The sequence below is a fragment of the Puma concolor genome, chromosome D3, assembly GCF_028749965.1.
Source record: "Puma concolor isolate L17-30 chromosome D3, mPumCon1.1.hap2, whole genome shotgun sequence".
Lineage (NCBI taxonomy): Eukaryota > Metazoa > Chordata > Mammalia > Carnivora > Felidae > Puma > Puma concolor.
The window spans coordinates 66,777,158-66,798,123 of NC_141678.1; the positions used below are offsets into that span (position 1 = coordinate 66,777,158).

Sequence of the window (20,966 nt, forward strand, 5' to 3'; positions counted from 1 at the left end):
AGATTACAGAAGCCAAAAGCACGCAAGGGAGTCCAGGCTCAGACATCAGGCTGGCCCTTTTTATTTGCTCTTACTGGCTTTCCTTTTCATTCCTGTCCGCCCCCCCCCCCCCCCCCCCCCCCGCCTTGATTCTCAAATTGCTGTAGCCAACTTAGAGAAAATCAGTTTGTGGGGGCCAGGGAACTTTGCTGCCACGAAAGGAGCGGTGAAGAGTCACTCAAGGATTCAGACACTAGGAGCTCCCTGAAGGAAGGCTTCAGAAGGGGTGAATAGTGAGAAGTGCACTGAAAAGGGAGCACTGTCCTTCTTTTAGGGCATTATCCTTGACTTGCATTGGCTGATTTCCGACCCTCTGGGAAGGACATTTCCGGAAGGGAGCTGCCTCATCAGATGGATGGAGCGCGGGAAAGGAGCCGGGGAAGCTGGTTTCCGCACGCTGGGCGCTCTGCGCTGGAGGATTGCGTTTTCCTGTCCGCTAGATGGCGCTGTCTGGCTTTCCCTCGGCTTCCCGAGCCAGTCCCTGGAGGCCGCCGCCGCAGCGGCCGCTCTAGCCGACCGGCGCGGCCTCTGTGGTTCCGGGCGGAAGTGAGGCGCCGAGCGGAACGGCCTCTGGTGACATTTTCTCCGGGCGGCGCGGACGAGTGAAGGGACTTGGTGGTGGAGGCTGTGGAGGTGGCGAGATTCGCCTTAGCCTCGGCGGGGCTTTGACTGCGACCCTCTGCTCGCCGCCGGCGCTTGTGCTGAGGAGGAGAAGGCGGCGGTGGACGTCGCGTCCCGAGTCACCGCGGCCGGGGGAGTCCCGGCCGGGGGGTCGGTGCGTGCCCCGACGGGGCGCGCGGAGCGGGCGAGGAGGTGCAGAGCTGCCGCGGAGCGCAGGTGAGGCGGGAAGGTGCGCAGGGCCGCGGCCCGGCTGCGGGTCGAGCCGTGGGACCGGGCTGCGTCCCGGGGAGGGGTCGGGTTGAGTCGGAGGGGTTCGGGCCGCGGGTGTGGGATCTGCGGCGCCCGGGCGCCGGGGTCGTGAAGGGCCCGGCCGGCGGGCGCCTAGTGTTCGCGCCCGGACTTGGCGGGAGGCGCGGCCCGGGTGGGGGCTCCCGAGAGGAGCGGAGTCGCCCGACGCCTTGTTCGCCCGCCCGGCAGTGACCCTCGGGTCCTCCCGGCTTCGCCCAGCTGGCGGGCGGAGCTCCCTCTCCTGTTCCGCGGGCCGCGGGTCCCTGTCCCCGGGGGCTGAGAGGAGGCTGGAGATGCCGCAGCCCGCGGGCTGCTCGGGGGAGCCGCTTTTCGGCCTGGAGTTGTCTTCACGCAACTTTCGTGCGTCCCGGCCCGCCGGGGAAGCGGCGGCGGCAGCTCTGCCAACTCTGCCAGCTCCGCGAGCGGGGATCTGGCGCCGACACCTGCCCCTGCTCCCGGGAGCCCAGGCAGCCGCCCCAGCGCCGCGGCTGCCGCGGCCTAGGAGAGGGAGAAAAAGCTTCCTTTGGCTGGCGCCGCCTGCCTCTCGGCGCTTCCACTACCTTGGGTCGGCAGACGCCTCCAGTCGATGGAGGGATGTGTCAGCCTCCAGAATTGACGTCTGGTGGAGAGTTTGTCAACTTTCTTTGGAAAATCGGCGCAAATGTTAAACTGACGGATCCCAAGTCAAAGATCATTGTCTTCTCTGGCTCTTCCCAGAGAATTTTCACTTCTCCGCAGTAGCGCTTCCTACTTTGTAATTAATTTCTTATAGCACCGACCTCAGTTTATTGTTGGGGCAGCAGCCCCCACGAGAACAGCAGGCTATGCATTCTTTCATTAATTTACTTTCCTTTAATTTTATTTTACTTATTCTGAGAGAGAGAGAAGGGGAGAGAGGATCCCAAGTAGGCTTCCCGCTGTCAGCGCAGAGCCCCATGGAGGGCTTGAGATCATGACCTGAGCGAAAATCAAGAGCCCACGCTTAAGGGACTGAGCCACGCAGGTGCTCCTTATTTTCCCATTTAAATCGTCCTCTCTGCTGTGTCAGAATAGAGTCTCTCAGGTTGAAGGAATGAACGTCTGTGGGTACTTGTTCTAGCTTGAACCGCCCGAGCAGTTTATGCTTAGATGTGCTTTTCACTTCTTGACTGAGCTTTTGCTTTCTGAATCCTTCCAGCCAGTAGGATGAAAATCCCACTGGTGATGCTTTGTCAAGGTTGGACCTCTTAATTACAAATACATCTGGCAGTTTTGCCTAGCCTATTATTGTGTAGTGTAGTTGGGCACATGCTAACAGTTTGAATCACTCCCTTTCTTCTCCAGGGATATTTTAAGGATGGAGGCTATTAACTTTCTAATGTAGTTTTGCTGATCTAGGCAATCTGGATTCCTCCAGCAAGAGCATTGCCTTTTGGTTTAACAAGCATTTTTAGAGGCCTACAATTGATAGTTATTACCTGATGTCCTGAGGAGTCATAACGCTAACCGTTTGTTAGTAGGAAGTGTGATATTTTGGTTGTCTAATTACGAAGTGTAATATTTTAGTTGTCTAATCTGGCAAATATGATGCCTCATTTAGTGCTTTATGCACAGTAGGTGCTTAGTAAATATAAAACTGAGTTAAATTTTTAATAGAAGTTAGTTCAGGAAACTAAAATGGAATTTACTGCAGTGACCTATGCTACTTTGAAAAGGATCTCAATGAAATTTCACGCAGTTCCATTGAGAAATAATATTTTTAGCCATTTTTTGTTAAATTTTTAAAATGTTTTTATTTATTTTTGGGAGAGAGACAGAGACATAGCATGCACAAGAGCACAAGTGGGGGGAAGGGGCAGAGAGAGAGGGAGACACAGAATCTGAAGCAAGGCTCTGAGCTGTCAGCACAGAGCCTAATGCTGGGCTCAAACTTGTGAATTGTTAGATCATGACCTGAGCCGAAGTCGAATGCTTAACTAGCTGAGCCACCCAGGCACCCCTTTAGCCATTTTTAAATCAGAACGCTTTTCAGTATGACTGTACTTTTTTTTTTTTTTAATGTTTGTTTATTTTTGAAAGAGAGAGACACAGACAGAGTATGAGCAGGGAAGGGACAGAGAGAGAGACAGAATCTGAAGCAGGCTCCAGGCTCTCAGCTGTTAGCACAGAGCCAATGCAGGGCTGGAACTCATGAGCGGTGAGATCATGACCTGAGTCGAAGTTGGATGCTCAACTGGCTGAGCCACCCAGGCGCCCCATACTTTTGAAACTTCACGCCATATATTTTTTCATAATGTTAACATGTAGATGTAAACTTCAATACAGGTGTAGACAACATGAAAAGCAGAGAGAAGCTGCAAGGTAATTATACCTGAAGCATCAGCTAAATGGTTTCTTAATGAAACAATTTTTTCTGACATTTTTTTGTGGAAAATGAGTGGCCTGGATTTTGGAGCTGGAAACTTTCCCCATTGCTAGCTTCATATTACGTTCACAGTGTAGTTGTTAAATTCCTCACTAATTTAGTGTATATTACTCTTTTTTTTTAAATTTTTTTTTTCAACGTTTATTTATTTTTGGGACAGAGAGAGACAGAGCATGAAAAGGGAAGGGCAGAGAGAGAGGGAGACACAGAATCGGAAACAGGCTCCAGGCTCTGAGCCATCAGCCCAGAGCCTGACGCGGGGCTCGAACTCACGGACCGCGAGATCGTGACCTGGCTGAAGTCGGACGCTTAACCGACTGCGCCACCCAGGCGCCCCTAGTGTATATTACTCTTAAATGCATTTATGAATGAGTGCCATAAGGCTCTTTGTTTTATACTTTTCATGATTAATCCCAGATCTGTATGTTAAGGATAAATTCAGCTTTAGATTCTGTTGGAACTGAGTGTTCACTGTATGTCCTTCAAAGATTTTATTTGATAGTGACATTGGTACTTTAAGGCTCCTTACTATATGACTAGTAACTTTTATGTAACTTGTAAACTCATTCAAAGAATTGTTTTGCTGGGATATTCAGTTTTACAGTTTTGTTCTGACATGTGCATGAATAAATTTGATGTATGGGCAATTAGAATGTTTTTTGTTTTGTTTTGTTTCTTTTTAAAGTTTGGAACTGGTATGTACTAGACACCCAGACCCTACGTTTGTAATTTTGACAAACCATCTTAGACCTTTCTGATTTTCCTGCATGTAACTAGGGATGTGAAAACACGTGTATGTTCATGTTTACATGCTTGTAATTGACAGTACTTGAGAGAACCTGTAAAATAAACATGCTACTTTTGGGGTGCCTGGGTGGCTCACTCAGTTGATCATCTGACTTTGGTAAGAGTATGATCTCACGGCTCGTGGGTTTGTCTTCACATAAGTTTCTGTGCTGACGGCCTGGAGCCTGCTTCAGGTTCTTTGTCTTGCCCTCTCTTTCTGCCCTTCCTCCGCTTGTGTGCTCTGTGTCTGTTTTTCTCTCAAAAATAAATATTTTTAAAAATGCTACTTTTTAAATTTTTACTTTTTTTTTTTAAGTAAACTGCACCAAACGTGGGGCTTGAACTCATGACCCCAAGATCAGGAGTCATATGCTGTAGTGATTGAATCAACCAGTCGTTCCTAAAAACGTGCCATTAATGTGTTTTCTTTTGAACCCTACTGATTTTGGTATTCTGTATTATTTTAAGAAAGAATCTGGGGTCAAATAAATTTTCTTGGATAGCTGTGGTAAAAATGAAATAGACAGTAATAAATGAGTAAAAAGCTGACTGTAGAAAGGGGGAAGAGCTATTGAGAAAACAGGACAAACAGGACACTTATTTATTGATTACTTTGTGCCAGTAGTGCTCTAGTTGCTAGAGCTATGCTTGGTGAATAGGATTGACCAGGTCCTGATGCTAAAGGAACTTAACCATTTAAACCGGCATTTGTGGGGCACCTGGGTGGCTCAGTAGGTCTGACTTTGGCTCAGGTGATGATCTCACAACTCATGGGTTTGAGCCCTGCATCAGGCTCTGTGCTGACAACTGAGTCTGGAGCCTGCTTTGGATTCTGTGTTTCTGTCTTCTCTCTACCCCTTTCCCCCTTCTCTTCCTCCCTTCTCCCCCCCCACCCCCACTGCCCCTCAAAAATAAAACAAACATTAAAAAATTTTATTTAAACCGGAGTTGGGATGGGTTTCCAGGTGGGCATTCTAGGCTAGGTAACAGCCTATGCAAAAGTCATGAGTATCAATAATCTTGACTGGTTAAGTGTGACCAGTGCCTTCAATTTACAGAGGGTTATGTTGTGAAGGTACCTTAGTCTGCTAATAAATTATTTTCTTCTTTTAGGAAAAAAGGTTCAGGTGGAATATGAAGGATGCAATAGGCATTCCTTTTAAAAGATTTTCTTCATCCTTACGTTCAATGAGTAGAAATGTTTCTGGTTTTCTTTATTTTGGGTTGATTGTTATTTGTCAGACTGAAGTAATTTGATAGTTATTTTTCTTTAGTTTTTAAATTCTAGTCTTAAATTTAAATTTGACTGTTGTTTTGAAACTTTTCTAAATCTTTTAGCATTTATCTTTAATTGTACCTATATTCCTTACTCTTTCAGGGCTCATGTTGAACTTAGGGGAAATAAACAGTTTTCTGCTTCTGCGTGGGCAGCTTCTCAGCACAAGTGGGATTGATGTTCAGTCAGTTTTCACACTCAGCCTACAGGTCCTTGTGGTGAAAGGAAGGAGCAGGGTGAAACTAAGAAGTATTTCATATTCCTTCTATATTTCTGAACTAAGGGAGGAAATGTGTGTTATATATATTATACATATTTTTCATAATGTTAGCAGATGATAATAGTAGACGTGGTTTAAAAATACCATAAAATAACCAGTGTGACTCACATTTGATGAGTGTCTTTTTTAGGTTTTGTGGCTTTATGGCGCTCATTGTCAGTTTTGATTTTGTTCTCTTTCATGTCCCTATTCAAAACAAGGATTTCAGCCTCTGTAATTTAATAGCAAAAAGATACATGGTATAAACCCTAACTTACTAGTTTGAATTTATTCAATTTAAAAACTACCTAGATAAGTATTTTCTAGTTAACTGAAGATTAATTAAAAGTAGAAACCAACCACAGAATTGACTTACGTGTATGTGTCTGTGGGGTTGTTTATACCTGATTAAATTAAAATCCCATTTACTGAGTAGGTGACAGGTGGGAATGGGTGGAAAGATGAAAGAAACCATTTCTGCCTAAGGTACTCAAATCTAGTGAACCAGATGACTTCTGAGTTTCTTTCCTGCTCTAAAATGTGAAGAAAAGTTGGGTGCCTGGTGGCTTAGTCGGTTAAACATCTGACTTCAGCTCAGGTCATGATTTTGAGGTTCGTGGGATCTGCATTAGGCTCTCTGCTGTCAGCACAGAGCCCGCTTTGGATCCTCTGTCTCCCTCTCTCTTTGCCTCTCATCCACTTTTTTCTCTGTCAAAAATTGAATAAAAACATTTAAAAAAAAAACAGTAAAGTTTTGGGATGCCTGGGTGGCTCAGTTGGCTGAGCATCCTACTTCGGCTCAGGTCATGATCTCATGGTTCAAGCCCCGTGTTGGGCTCTGTGCTGACAGCTCAGAGCCTGGAACCTGCTTCAGATTCTGTGTTTCCCTCTCTGTCTGTCCCCTGCTTGTGTTGTCTTTCTCTTAAAAAGAAACAAACATTAAAAAAAAGTTTTTTTTAATGTGAAGAATAGTGGGCTATAGGAGAAAACGGTACTGTAAAACAAAATAATTATAGTGTGGAATTAGTCTTTTCCTTTATAAAATCAATTTGTTTTACTGATTTATTTTTTAAAGTTTATTTGTCTGAGAGAGAGTGTGCACAGGTGGGGAAGGGGCAGAGGGAGTAGAGTGAATCCCAAGCAGGCTCTGCACTGCCAGCGTGGAGCCCGTTGCGGGCTCCAATTCAAACTATGAGATCATGACCTGAGCCAAAACCAAGAGTCTGATGGTCAACCCCCTGAGCCACCTAGGCGCCCCTCTTTTGTTTTTGTTTTTAAATGACATTTTTCTTAAATGGGTCTCTAAGTGTAGAAGAAAATGCGGACTTGAGTGTTCTTTTTTGTACTGCCAGTTTGTTTACAAAATACTTTTTCCTCTGCCTGGATTTCAAGTCCAAGTATTAGTAAGTTCTGGTCATTTGTTCAAAGATTACCAAAATTAAATCTGTTGAAACTTATAGTAGTCATATCCAAGAATGTGGATAAATTAGGGTTGTGCTTAAGTAATTTAGAATATTAAGTTTTCGGGGCACCTGGGGGCTCAGTCGGTTAAGCATCCGACACTTGGTTTTGGCTCAGGTCACCATCTCATGGTTCCTGAGTTTGAGCCCCACATCGGGCTCTGCACTGTCAGTGCAGAGCCTGCTTGGGATTCTCTCTCTCCCTCTCTAGCCCTTCCCTGCTTGTTGTACCCCCTCTCTCTCTCTCAAAATAAATAAGCTAAAAAAAAAATTAAAAAATTTAAGTTTTCATTAGCATGGCAAACATTAGGGAAACAAGATATGGACCAAAGTGTTTAGAAGTTATTTTTTATTGAGTTGTCTGGTTAAAAAAAATAACTTTTATGATGTTCTGAGTCAGCATTTTGTTAGATGCCTTATAATTAGAGAAAGGTATTGTTGGGGATAGGGAAGTTGGGTGTGGACTAAAACTCTGGGAAAACAGAACTGTTTTCCTTTCTGTGTTAAGAACAAAAACCTCATGTGGTTAAGATTTTAAGCAGTATCCTGTCTGCCTTAGTTTAAAAAAATTTTTAAGTTTATTTTTATTTATCTTTGAGAGAGAGATAGAGAGCAAGTAGGGGAGAGAGAGGCAGAGAGAGAGGGAGACAGAATCCCAAGCAGACTCTGTGCTGTCAGGGCAGAGCTGGACCCCGTGGGGGGTGGGGGGGGGGGGCGCTGGCTCAAACCCACCACTGTGAGATCATGACCCAAGCCAAGACCAAGAGTCAGATGCTTAACCAACTGAGCCACTCCGGCACCCCTGGCTGCCTTCGTTTTAATCTAACATAGAAGCATAGTTTATTCTTACATCAACACTTTATCATCAAGGGTTTCCTATTATTTTACTCCATTGCAGTCCCCTAAATGATTTGCTCTGGTAAGTTTTTGGTATCATTTATCTTGGGGACCTCAGATCCCACCATGTGGTGACCCATCTTTATGTGTTCTGTATTCTGAGGGAGATAGAAATGGCCAGAGCAGAAATCTTGGAGAAAATCTAGAACCTGTTCTTTATCCTTAATTTACACAATGTTGCTTTTGAGTAGAGGGTCTCTCATTAGCCATGGTGCATTCTCTGCATTTGGTAACTTCCTTGGCTCTCGATGCTGGTTTATTCACAGCCTGGGGCTGGGCCAGATGCATGTCAGTAGTGGTAGTATCTGTAACATGAAGTGATTTGAGCAGCCATTATCACTCTTGGCCTATTTATAGAGCTTATATCAGTGGAGAAAAGGTTGGCTGGCAAGCAAGCAAAGTTGCTCTCTTCCCGTGGTTGCAATCTCTCAATTTATATTTCAGTTTGGATAGGCCAAATCCATTCAACTGCATTCATTTTTAACATTCCTTTTCAGTACTCCAATCTTTTAGCACTGCAGTTTCTTAGTCAACTTCACTTTTTTTTTGATTTTTATTTAAAAAAAAAATTTTTTTTTTAATTTTTTTTTTCAACGTTTTTTATTTTTATTTTTGGGACAGAGAGAGACAGAGCATGAACAGGGGAGGGGCAGAGAGAGAGGGAGACACAGAATCGGAAACAGGCTTCAGGCTCCGAGCCATCAGCCCAGAGCCCGACGCGGGGCTCGAACTCACGGACCGCGAGATCGTGACCTGGCTGAAGTCGGACGCTTAACCGACTGCGCCACCCAGGCGCCCCTAAAAAAAAAAAAAATTTTTTTAACGTTTATTTATTTTTGAGAGAGAGACAGAGCATGAACGGGGGAGGGTCAGAGAGAGGGAGACACAGAATCTGAAACAGGCTCCAGGCTCTGAGCTGTCAGCACAGCTGACAGTGTGTCGAACTCACGGACCGCGAGATCATGACCTGAGCCGAAGTCGGCCGCTCAACCGACTGAGCCACCCAGGTGCCCCATCAACTTCACTCTTAAGGAAAAAACCCAAACAACTATTCCCACACTGAGAATAATTAGCAATAATTCTTTACTATCATATAATATTTAGTATTCAGATTGCTCTGTTGTCTCATAAATGTATTTTTATACTTAGATTGAGTCAAATAAGGTCTGTAATGTTTTGTAATTTAAAGGTCCCCCACTTTGTTTTTTTCCCCTGGCAAATTATTTGTTGAAGAAAATTTTCCCAGTTTGAATTTGCCAGTTATATTCCGATGGTGGTATTAAACGTGTTCCTCTGTCCCTTTGGTTTCTTGTTATTTGGCTTTAGGTTTAGAGGCTTGATCAGATTCAGTTTCTATAATGTATAGTCTCTCCTTTTTCTTTGAGGGGGGAAAATATTTTATAGGTGATGTTGAGTACTTGCATTAGGAGGCACTTAATGTTTGGTTCTCTGTGGTATTAGCAGCTCTTGATAATCACTGCTGAACTCCATTACTTAATTACTCATAACTCCTCACTCTGAATGCCCTTCATCATTCCCAGTTCTAACCTTTTGTACTGTACCTTGTTTATAGCCTCTTCGACCTCTTCCGTTTGAGAGCTGAGGGAAGGGAAGGGATGGATTGCTGTGGAGAAGAGGGCTATTTCAACTATATTATAGTTTTGTAGGAGTTTTTATTTCAATCCTGATCTTTGATTACTGCATTGCCCATTTTATCCATGCTACAACTTCTGAGTAGAAAACTAATCCTAAATGCAACAAATAATCAAAAGAAATCTTGAAAAGCAGTATTTGTTTTGAGATATTAGTGCTTACTTAAGATAAGGGTACTATTGTCATTAAAGTAAGTTAGTGTTTATATATAAAAATTAGAAACAAGGTTAATTTTTCTACTTCAAAGGATTTGGCAACACCACCATTAGGGACATAATGGAATCTCTTCCTAGAACTGAACATCTAGGAAGAGGGGGCTTCTTTTTGATTTATTTTTATATCCAAGTTGATAGTACTGTTAAGGTGTTTCATTATTAGTCATGGTGATTTTTTAAAATGATTCTTCAGTTCATCAATTTAACAAATATTTATTAAATATTATGTATTAGGGCGCCTGGGTGGCTCAGTTGGTTAGGTGTTCCACTTTGGCTTGGGTTGTGATCTCACAGTTCACAAGTTCTGAGCCCCGCGTTGGGCTCTGTGCTGTCAGCTCAGAGCCTGGAGCCTGCTTCATTCAGATGCTGTATCTCCCTCTCTCTCTGTCCTTTACCCACTCAGGCTCTGTCTCTCTCTGTCTCTCAAAAACAAATAAACGTTAGAAGAAAAAAATTAAAGGGGCACCTGGGTGGCTCAATTGGTTAAGTGTCTGACTATGGCTTAAGTCATGATCTTGCATGGGTTCGAGCCCCATGTCAGGCTCTGTACTCACAGCTCAGAGCCTGGAGCCTGTTTCATTCAGATTCTGTGTCTCCCTCTCTCTCTGATCCTATCCCGCTCATGCTCTCTCTCTCTCAAAAGGAACCAACATTAAAAAAAAAAAAATTTTTTTAATTAAAAAAAAAGCAAAACTTCAAAACACCTTAACTTGGGCTCTGTTTTTTTTGTTTTTTAAAAGTTTTTAGGTGCAGGGTAGTCAGAGTTTGACAAAGAGCTTAGAAAATGGTTTGAAAGACTCACAACTGATTGTAATGGATTTTTTTTTTTTTTAACTTTGGTCCCAATTATTAGGAAAGCTATTCTTACTTAAAAAAAGAGCAGTAGATACAAACTATAATCTATTTTATATCATAACTGTCTTGGAGGCAGAAACTTCTCTCGTTGGTGGTAGTCTCATGATTTTTTTTAAAGTTCCATTAATGTAAGAAGTATTTTTACAACAGTGTAGAAGTAGTCTAGTTGCTTTGATTTTCAGTGCTAGGAAAGTGCATCATTTTTGAATCATAGTTTCAGTAATAAACACAGTTGAATATTTAAACTGTAAAGAAACCCCACAATTTTTGAATTTTGAAGGCAAGCCTATTAAAAAAATAACTTTAAAATATTTGTTTAGACTGCTGTGAGACTATTCATTTTTTAAGATTTTATTCTTGTGGCGCCTGGGTGGCTCAGTCGGTTGAGCATCCGACTTCGGCTCAGGTCATGATCTCGCAGTCTGTGAGTTTGAGCCCTGTGTTGGGCTTTGTGTGACAGCTCAGAGCCTGGAGCCTGCTTCGGATTCCGTGTCTCCCTCTCTCTTTGCCCCTCCCCCTCTCATGCTCTGTCTGTTTGTCTCTCTCTCTCTCTCTCTCTCTGTGTCAAAATAAATAAACATTAAGAAAATTTAAAGATTTTATTCTTTTTAAGTAATCTCTGCACCCAACATGGGGCTCGAACTCACAACCCTGAGATCAAGAGTTGCATGCTTCACCGACTGAGCCATCCAGGCGCCCCTGCTGTGAAGCTATTTAGACTGCAATTCCCTTGCTTAATAAACTCCTTCCCTATTAATATGTCATAGTTTTTACTTTTATTGGTTAATTGGTATGCCGTGGGCATAATTTTAAGTAAGTGCGGTGTAGAAAAGTATATCTATTTTTTTTTTCAAATATAAATATACTAAAGAAATGGTGGTTTGGGGGTTTCTACAAAGTAAAAACAATGGATATTTGTTTTTAGGGAAAGTTATCAAAGGAGTAGCCTTGTTTACCTTTTAAATGTAAAAGGTAGATATACTTTGATTTACATGAAATAAGATTTTTTTTGGTTAAAATTTACTTACTTTAAAAAATATTTATTTTGAGAGAGAGAGAGCCAGCAGGGAAGGGACAGAGAGAGAGGGAGACAGAGAATCCCAATCAGGCTCTGCGACTGCCAGCACCCAGCCGGATGTGGGGCTCAAACCCACGAACTATGAGATCATGATCTGAGCTGAAACCAAGAGCTGGACGCTTAGCTGACTGAGCCACCCATGCACCCCATAGACATACATATACATGTATACGTATCTAGCAATCTCTACATCCAAAGTGGGGCTTGAACCCATGACCCTAAGATTAAGAGTCACATGCTCTTCTGACTGAGCCAGCTGGGTGCCCACAAAAGATGTATTCTTGTATAATTGTGGCAAAACCAAATTATGAAGTGGTTTAGTATTTATTTAAACATTGATAGTTTGTATTAGTTGAGCCATAGATATAAGGAAGGAAAAATGTCATGCCATTTGCTTTTCCTGTGGCTGCAATTTTGAAAAAATAATTAGTTTCTTAAGTCTTGTATCATTATTACGCATATCTGAAAGGCATGTGCTAAGCTATGATGCATTTGTAGATAAAGCCAGTGCTAAAGGGCAACTACACTTGTAGCAGAGTTTGTCCTTAAAATATTTATTTATTCATTCATTTATTGAAAACATTTTTTAAAATGTTTATTTTTGAGAGAGAGAGAGAGAGGCAAAGAGACAGAGCACTTGTGGGGGAGGGGCAGAGAGAGAGGGAGACACAGAATCTGAAGCAGGTTCCAGGCCCGAGTTGTCAGCACTGAGCCCGACAGGGGCTGGAGATTGTGACCTGAGCTGAAGTGAGCGGCTTAACCGACTGAGCTACCCATGCGCCTGTATTTATTTATGTAAAAAAATTTGTTTTTAACATTTATTTATTTTTGAGAGACATAGACAGAGCACGAGCAGGGGAGGGGCAGAGAGAGAGGGAGACATAGAATCCGAAGCAGGCTCCAGGCTCCGAGCTCTCAGCACAGAGCCTGATGCGGGGCTCCAACTCACCAACCGTGAGTTCATGCCCTGAGCTGAAGTCGGACGCTTAATCGACTGGGCCACCTGGGCGCCCCCTATTTATTTATTTTTATTTAAAAAAAATTTTTTTTTTTTCAACGTTTATTTATTTTTGGGACAGAGAGAGACAGAGCATGAACGGGCGAGGGGCAGAGAGAGAGGGAGACACAGAATCGGAAACAGGCTCCAGGCTCTGAGCCATCAGCCCAGAGCCCGACGCGGGGCTCGAACTCACGGACCATGAGATCGTGACCTGGCTGAAGTCGGACGCTCAACCGACTGCGCCACCCAGGCGCCCCATATTTTTAAATGTTTATTTTTGAGAGAGTGCGTGTGAGCAGGGGGAGGGAGAGCAGAGAGGGAGACAGAATCCCAAACAGGCTCTGCTTTGTCAGTGCAGAACCCAGCTTGACTCTGAGCTGAAATCAAGAGTCAGACATTTAAGTAACTGAGCCACCCAGGTGCCTCTGTCCTTAAAATTTTTAAGTGGTTGGGAAATTATTAAAAATAAAGGATTTTAAAATGGTCAGTTTTTGAAAAAGCAAAATGTCCTCAAGATTTTATTTTAATGAAACTTGTTTTTTAAACATTATATCTACAGGCCCTAGCAAAATATCTTTTACTTAATAAATACTGAATATATGTTGTTCAACAGATATTAAATGTTTGCTCTGTTGGGTGTTTTTTTAGATGCTACAGTGAGACAAGTCTTGTGCCCTCTTGTATTCTGTGAAACAGACAGAAAATAAACTATAAATACACAAATGAGCAAGGTAACTTTAGATCCCTTTTAAAAAATGGAGAATAATGGGGTATGGGTGAGAGGTGTTTAGTATATTTATGGAAGGCCTTTTTTTAGGTGAGTTTGAATTGAGACCTGAAATACAGGAGCTATCCTGCCTTCAAAAGAGTGAAGGAACGTGCTTTCCTGGTAGTGGGAACAGCAAATGCAGAACCTCTTGAATCAGAAAAGATCTTATTTACATGTTGAAAAATCTGGATCCTAATGAAACAAAATGATGCTGAAGTGAGACTAAAGCAGTACATGCCTCGTAGGCCTAAAAAGTTTTATTTTAATTGTAAGGAAATGTATGTAAAAGAAACTGTAAGTCTAAGCAAGGAGAAGTCTTGTTTACCTTCTTCAGTGTACAACGTAGATATACCTTTATTCACTCAGGAGATATGTTCTTGTATATTTGTGGGGAAACCCCAAATTTTAAATATTAAACCTCAAATACATTAGGAAAACTTATTTTGAGGAGCCTGTATGAAAGCCTTATTTTTAAAATATATTACCTAAATTATCTTTTGTAAAGATCCAGATGTTCAGAACTTTCATTTTGGTTGAAGGAGGCTACTTGGGTAGCACAGTCTAGTCTTAGGTTAAGAAGCAGGTTGGAAATTCAGAAACTGTTCTACTAAATATATCTATCTGATTCTATCTAAATATATCTTGGCCATTGACCTACATATTCTTTTCTTAGAAATGAGGATTATACATTTCAGGTTAACTATGAGCAATAATTAATAAAAATAATTAAAATGTTCTGGAAACCTAAATGGAATTGTTTAGGAAGTTGTCAGTGTGGGCAGACCACTCATTCTTTGTATCTTTTTAAATTACAGCTTTATAAAGGGTCTACAAATAAGCAATAAAACATTGATCAGTTTCTTCTTCTTTTCTTTAAGTTTATTTTGAGAGAGAGAGCATGCAAGTGTACCAACGGGAGAGGGGCAGGGAGAGAGGGAAAGGGAGAATCCCAAGCAGGCTCTGAGCTGTCAGCACAGAGCCCAGTGCAGGGCTTGATCCCACAAACTGTGAGATCATGACCTGAGCCTAAATGAAGACTTGGAGGCTTAACTGACTGAGCCACTTCAGGCATTCCTCATCAATTTCTTTTTTAAAAGTAATAGTGACTGAAGCACTCTTTTAGTAGGTTTTTCAGTTGAAATTGCCTACATATTATTTCTTTTTAAAATGTTCCTTGAGCCTTTTTGAAACATTGAGGTCTTGGCTAATTACATGGTTGAATTTTATGCTGTGTCTGAAATTGACTATAGTCACTAGTAGCAGTGCTTGGAGGCACTAGGACGCCAAGATACAAGGGCCAGGGTAATGCAGGGTAATGCAGATTGCTCTCGTGTTGACTTTTCAGTGAAGTCTGCAAGTAGATCTGTTTTCTGTATACAGTGACCCCTAGCTCCTGCAATAATGTTTACACAGATGACTGTACCATATGTGTACTGTAGCACCACATGCATTTTTAGAAGCAAAAATGAGATCTGGTAGGTTCATTTAACTTTGATAAATCCAAGGTACAACTGGCCTCTAGCCTATTTGGGGCTAGAAACTCATTTGATATCATCTTGGCACTATTTTTCTCTTTGTATACTGGCTTTCTACTGCTTTTCTTTGTGGGCTTCATTTTTAGCCAGACTTTTCTTTTATGAGGGCAAAATTGGTTTTCCAACAGCTCCAAGCTAAGTTTCCTCAGCATTTAGAAAAAATTAATAGAATTTATATTTCAGAGTAGTTTTAGATTTGCTAAAAAATTGAGCAGAAAGTGCAGAATTCCTGCATACCCCCTCTTCAGTTTCCCTTTGAATAACATCTTGCATTAGTTTGGTACATTTGAATTTTTTTTTTTTTAACGTTTTTATTTATTTTTGAGACAGAGACAGAGCATGAATGGGGGAGGGACAGAGAGAGAGGGAGACACAGAATCAGAAGCAGGCTCCAGGCTCTCAGCCATCAGCCCAGAGCCCGACGCAGGGCTCAAACTCTCACGGATCGTGAGATCGTGACCTGAGCTGAAGTCGGAGGCTCAACCGACTGAGCCACCCAGGCGCCCCTAGTTTGGTACATTTGTTACAATTGATGAGCTAATATTGATACATTACTAAAGTCCATGTTTACATTAGTTAGGCCCCACTTTTTGTGTTGAAAAACAGATACCATAACACAGAATAACAGTTCTGTGGATTTTGACAGATGCCTAATGCCTGTTGGTCATTGTGGTATCCAGCAGAATAGTTTCACCGCCCTAAAGATTTCCTTTGCTTCACTTACTATTCCTTCCCCTTCTCCATTCCTCTTTGGCAACCATGAATTTTTTTTTTTTTTTGGCAATTTATTTTAATAGACTTTTTTTTTTTTAAGTAGTTTAAGGTTCACAGCAAAATTGAATGGAAAGTACAGAGTTTTCCATGTACCCCTTGGTCCCATACATGCTTGGTCTGCCCCGTTATCAATATCCTTAATCAGGGTGGTACATTTCTAACAACTGAGGGACCTCCATTGACACATCATCACCCAGAGTCCATAGTTAACATTAGAGCTAACTCTTGGTGTTGTATAATTTCTGGTTTTGGACACATAATGTGTATCCACCATTGTAGTATCACACAGAGTAGTTTTCACTGCCCTAAACATCCTCTGTGGTCCACCTGTTCATCGTTCCTTCCTCTGAGCCTCTGGCAACCACTGATCTTTTTACTGTCTGTATAGTTTTGCCTTTTCTAGAATGCCATATAGTTTGAATTATAGAGTATATAGCCTTTTCAGATTGGCTTCTTTTACTTGGTCACATACATTTAAGTTTTCTTCAGGTCTTTTCATGGCTTAATAGCCCATTTCTTTTTAGTACCGAATAATATTCCATTGTTGGGATGTACCATAGTTTACTTGGTCACCTGCTGAAGGATGTCTTGGTCGTTTCCAATTTTTGCAGCTAGCCTGTAGCATTTTTGACTGAAAACACAATATTGAAAGCATTCTTTTTCTTGACTTTATTACTGTCATCTATGGCAAATATTTATCTCCCCCCCCCCCCCCCCGGTGGTTTCCCCCTGTAAGAGTTTTATTATTAGCTTTTCAAAAGATGGCAAGTGTTAGAGGAGATTTTTCTTCTAGGCTAAGATAAGAATAGTTCTATTTTAAAAACAGTAAAATGCAGATTAAATGTTTCTCCATTGTTAATCTAGCATTGACTGGTTTACAATCAGTAAATTGTAAGTGAAATTATTACTCAAAATAACATTCTTAGTTTAGTACTTAACTGTAGTATCATTTTGTAGCTGGAAAATGTGCTTAGTGAGGTTACATGACTTGTCCAAAGTCACATAGGCTTCAGATAAAAACAAAGGTCATATTACTGTAAGTTTTCTGGGTTTTGCATGGCACTTTGCTCTCCTTTTACTTAATCCTAACATTTTTGGGGGGAGGGAGCACCAGTTAAATATTGTATCTAAGTGGTTCAGAATCTACAGATTCTCTGTATTAACTCCTCTGTGTAATCTCTTTGTTTCTCTGACTCCAAAGCCCTTACGCTTTATGGTTTAGCAAAACTATCACCTAATTGTTTATGATAAATTAAGAGTGATGGATTGAGGGTTGTCAATAGCAAATATTTATTGAGTGGCTCGTTGTTTTAAGATATAGTGCTAGGTGGGATGTACTGTGGAGTGATGATGACTGATAAAGAACTTGGACTCTGGAGTTGCTTCTGAGAAAATCCTGACTCCAGTATTAACTTTGTGAGTTTGTGCAAATTCGTTAACTTTGCTTCTATCTGTAAAATAGAATAATAGTATTTACCTTATGGAGTTGTTGGGGGTGGGTTAATGCATTTAAATGCTTAGCAGTTTTCTGGAGATTAAAGAGTGCTTGACTTTAATAGTGTTACTGTTTTTATACATATGAACAGATGTAGTGTATCCTTGGGCATCAAACAGTTCCATGCAGTCATCCAAAGGCTGGATAATTTGCAGTTATTTTTACAAAAATGTAAGATTAGCACTAAAATACTACTAAAACTACTCTTCATTCCTACATAAATGCTACGTATTGAGAAGTGTCTAAGTAGTGTGCTTGGGCAGTTTATGCTTTAGACTTTTTAATGTTTATTTATTTTTGAGAGCGAGAAAGACAGAGTGTGAGCAGGGGTGGGGCAGAGAGAGAGGGAGACACAGAATCTGAAGCAGGCTCCAAGCTCTGAGCTGTTAGCCCAGAGCCTGACACAGGGCTCAAACTCATGAACCGTGAGATCATGACCTGAGCCGAAGTCAGACACGCAACCAACTGAGCCACCCAGGTGCCCCTATGCTTTAGACTTTTTAAAGCATTATGTTGTTTCATATATGCACGTGTTTCTTTCAACCTTCAGAATGTGTATTTCTACTTCCTACTCGTTTTTAAATTTTACAGATTAGGAACTGAAGAACAAAGGTTGAGACTCATCCTAGGTTATACAGTTAGTGGCAGACTGAAGATTAGAACCCAAGTTCCTGACTCCTACCTAAATTATTTTTTCTTCTCTACTTTGCTGCATTTCTTTTTCTTTTCCTTTCCTTTCTTTTCTCTTTTCTTTTTTCTTTTCTTTCTCTCTTTTTTATTTTAAGAAAGAGCAAGCATGAATTGAGGAGAGGGACAGAGAGAATCTCAAGCAGGCTCCATGTTCCGTGCAGAGTCCAAAGTGAGGCTTAATCCCACGACCCTTGATTCATGACATGAGCCAAAATCAAGAGTCAGATGCCCAACCAGCTGAGCCACCCAGGCGCCCTGCTGCCTTTCTTCTTCATGTCATTACTTACACATACAGTGAGAGGTGCACACAGAGAAAAATAGAGAAAATGGTAGCCGATTGTCAAAGATTAGATTTTTTCCAGTTCATTGTTTTATTTGATCTTAGGAGTGCCAAGAATACTTTAATATTCTTGGCAGGAAAATCCCTCCCCAACCTCTGCTGAGCTTAGACCTCAATATGAGATATCTAGTGCTTCTCCAACATTTCTTTGGATGTCTCAAAGGCACTTTAGAATCCGTAAGCCTAAAACCAAACTCTTGATGTCCTTTTCTCTTCCATTCACTACACAGGTCCTTTCATGTTCTCTTAGTGATTGGTTCTACTGTCAGTCTAGTTGCAGAATCCAGAAACTGAAGACTTGCCCTTGACACGTGCCTTTCTCACTCCGCATGCTTGCTCCATGATCTCACATCCATCCACATCTTTCTGTTGCCAGAACCATTAGTCCAGAGCTACTGTAATTTTTTTTTTACCTTGCCTTTGAATTGTTCTACTGACATTTACTTGTCTCCTTTTCCATCCTGTCTCCACGATGCAGCCAGAGTGTACAAATCAACTTAAATCTATGTCTCCTTCCTCTCTTTGTAATAGTGGGTTCCTATTTACTTTTGGCTATGTTACATTCCTCTTTCTTTTTCTCTTTTTATGGTGCCAATATATCTTCTCTCTGACATACTTATCACAGTAGTAAATTTCATGTTTGTGTGATTATTCATTTGTCTCTTTCTTAGACTTTACTGTCAGGTAAGTACTGCATATTTCCCAGTGCCTGGCGCAGGTACTCAATAAATATGTGCCTAATACATGAATGGATTCAGATAACATTGTAGACATGTTACAATGTTCATTCTGTGAGGAACTTGAAGTGAAGAGGAAGAAGAGAGAATAGAAAGGTTTAAAAAAAATACTGTTTCTTGAAATTTGACTTTGAAGTTGTGTACTAGGTGCTTTGCATGTGTTACTCATTTTGTCCTGCCAAGGACTGAAGTTTTAGAAACAAGGAAATTGTGGCTTAGAGAACATCAATAATTTGTCAGTGGATACATGGTGCTTCAAATTAACTTTCTTTTCTTGCATCAGGAATGATGTTCTTAGGAACTTTTGTTCTCTTGTTGGAAAGGTGTGGATCACCATATCTCATGGCTACCACTGTATTGAATTAGTGTTACTACCATATTGTATGAATGCTGAGAGTAACATTGATGAAAAGTGACTGACAGCAGTTTTATTTATGCAGGATTATTGTCTTTGCTAACATAGACCTCTTCATATTAATCCAATCAATTTTAAGTTATCTCAAATGAAACTTTGAAATCCCATCTTGGGTTTTGAGTCCAGTGCCTCTGACCTTTCTTGCTTTTAATGTTTTTTCTCATGTCTCTCTTGGTATAGAGTTTTAAGATTCTGTGGTAGCCCATTTTATCCTTGCTTTCATTTATTAAAATCATTCTTACCTTTCCAAACCCATATTTTATTATCTTCTTCATAGATAGTTTTCCTGGTTCTGATCTGGTGAGTGTCTGGAGTTGTTTATACCTCTCCTGTAGCACTTCCTTAATTTTGTGCTACTTGTTACATTCATCCAGTTCATTTGTGTGAGCTGCTTACTGTCTTTAACTGCTCTGAAACACTTAAATAGTAGGTTTTCAAGCCACAGATTTGTTTCTGATTATATCTCAGTGTGAGTACTGTGATTTATTCATTTTTGTAAGCCCAGACCTAGCACGTTGCTTGACATAATAGGTATTCGATACATATTAGTTGAATTAAATATCCTCTGCCCTAGTTTTTCTTTTAAAAATGGTTTTAATATTTTGAAGAGTTTGAAGAGACATATAACAAGGTCAGATTTTAGTTTTTAAACAAAATAATTCTGGTTGCATTTGTAGCAATCAAGAGTGGGTATGAGGAGACCACTATGATTATTATAGTAGTCCAGGCAGTAGGGAAATGAAAATGCCTGAAGGATATTTGGGTGGCCAAATTGATAGGATGTGGTGTTAAAATGGAATTTGGGGGTATCCCTTTTGGATTTGATAATGATACAGAATTAATTACACATTAAGTGCTTGCTAGAGGAAAGGCAGGTTTGGGTTTTTGTTTTTTAAACACGAAATTTGCAGTATCTTTAAGATAATTTAACTAGAATGTCAAGGAGGCGATTGATCACCGGGTTTTTGGAGATCTTTGGAAGAGCCCTTTGGTCTAAAGTTGTGAATTTGGGAGCTAAGGGTGTTGATCATACCACCTTGAATTACAACAAGAGAAAAGAGGGCCCAACTCTGGGCCATGAAGAACTAAATTTGGAGTTCCAGGTTGGTGAACACTAGGAGATTGGGGAGAGTGGTGTGCCTGGAGAGAGCATGGAAGCTCCACATACTTGCCCCATGTGCCTCTTCATCTGGTTGTTGATTCATATCCTTTAAACTGGAATATGTCAATTATTCAATCAAGATGACCTGGTGGAAACTCTTCCCGTAGGTTATTAAAGTGGCTACTTTGGACATAATGCGCCCAGAGCCCCTGTCAAAGATAATTCTTTGTTGAAGTTGAAGAACATCATTCTGGCACCTCACATTGGAAGTAGTCCTT

General features: G+C 41.2%; 1 protein-coding gene across 6 annotated transcripts in view; it reads left to right on the forward strand.

Annotated features, from left to right (window-relative positions):
- Positions 1–572: 572 nt before the first annotated feature.
- The window catches only part of ARK2N (arkadia (RNF111) N-terminal like PKA signaling regulator 2N), an 84,861-nt gene continuing 64,467 nt past the window's right edge, over positions 573–20,966 (forward strand). For 2 of the 6 annotated variants that reach the window (XM_086682885.1, XM_086682884.1), the window contains exon 1: positions 573–876. The gene's annotated coding sequence lies outside the window, so the exon portion shown is untranslated. The remainder of the gene's footprint in view (positions 877–20,966) is intronic. The other 4 variants (XM_086682883.1, XM_025931334.2, XM_086682886.1 and 1 more) reach the window with 4 other exon arrangements.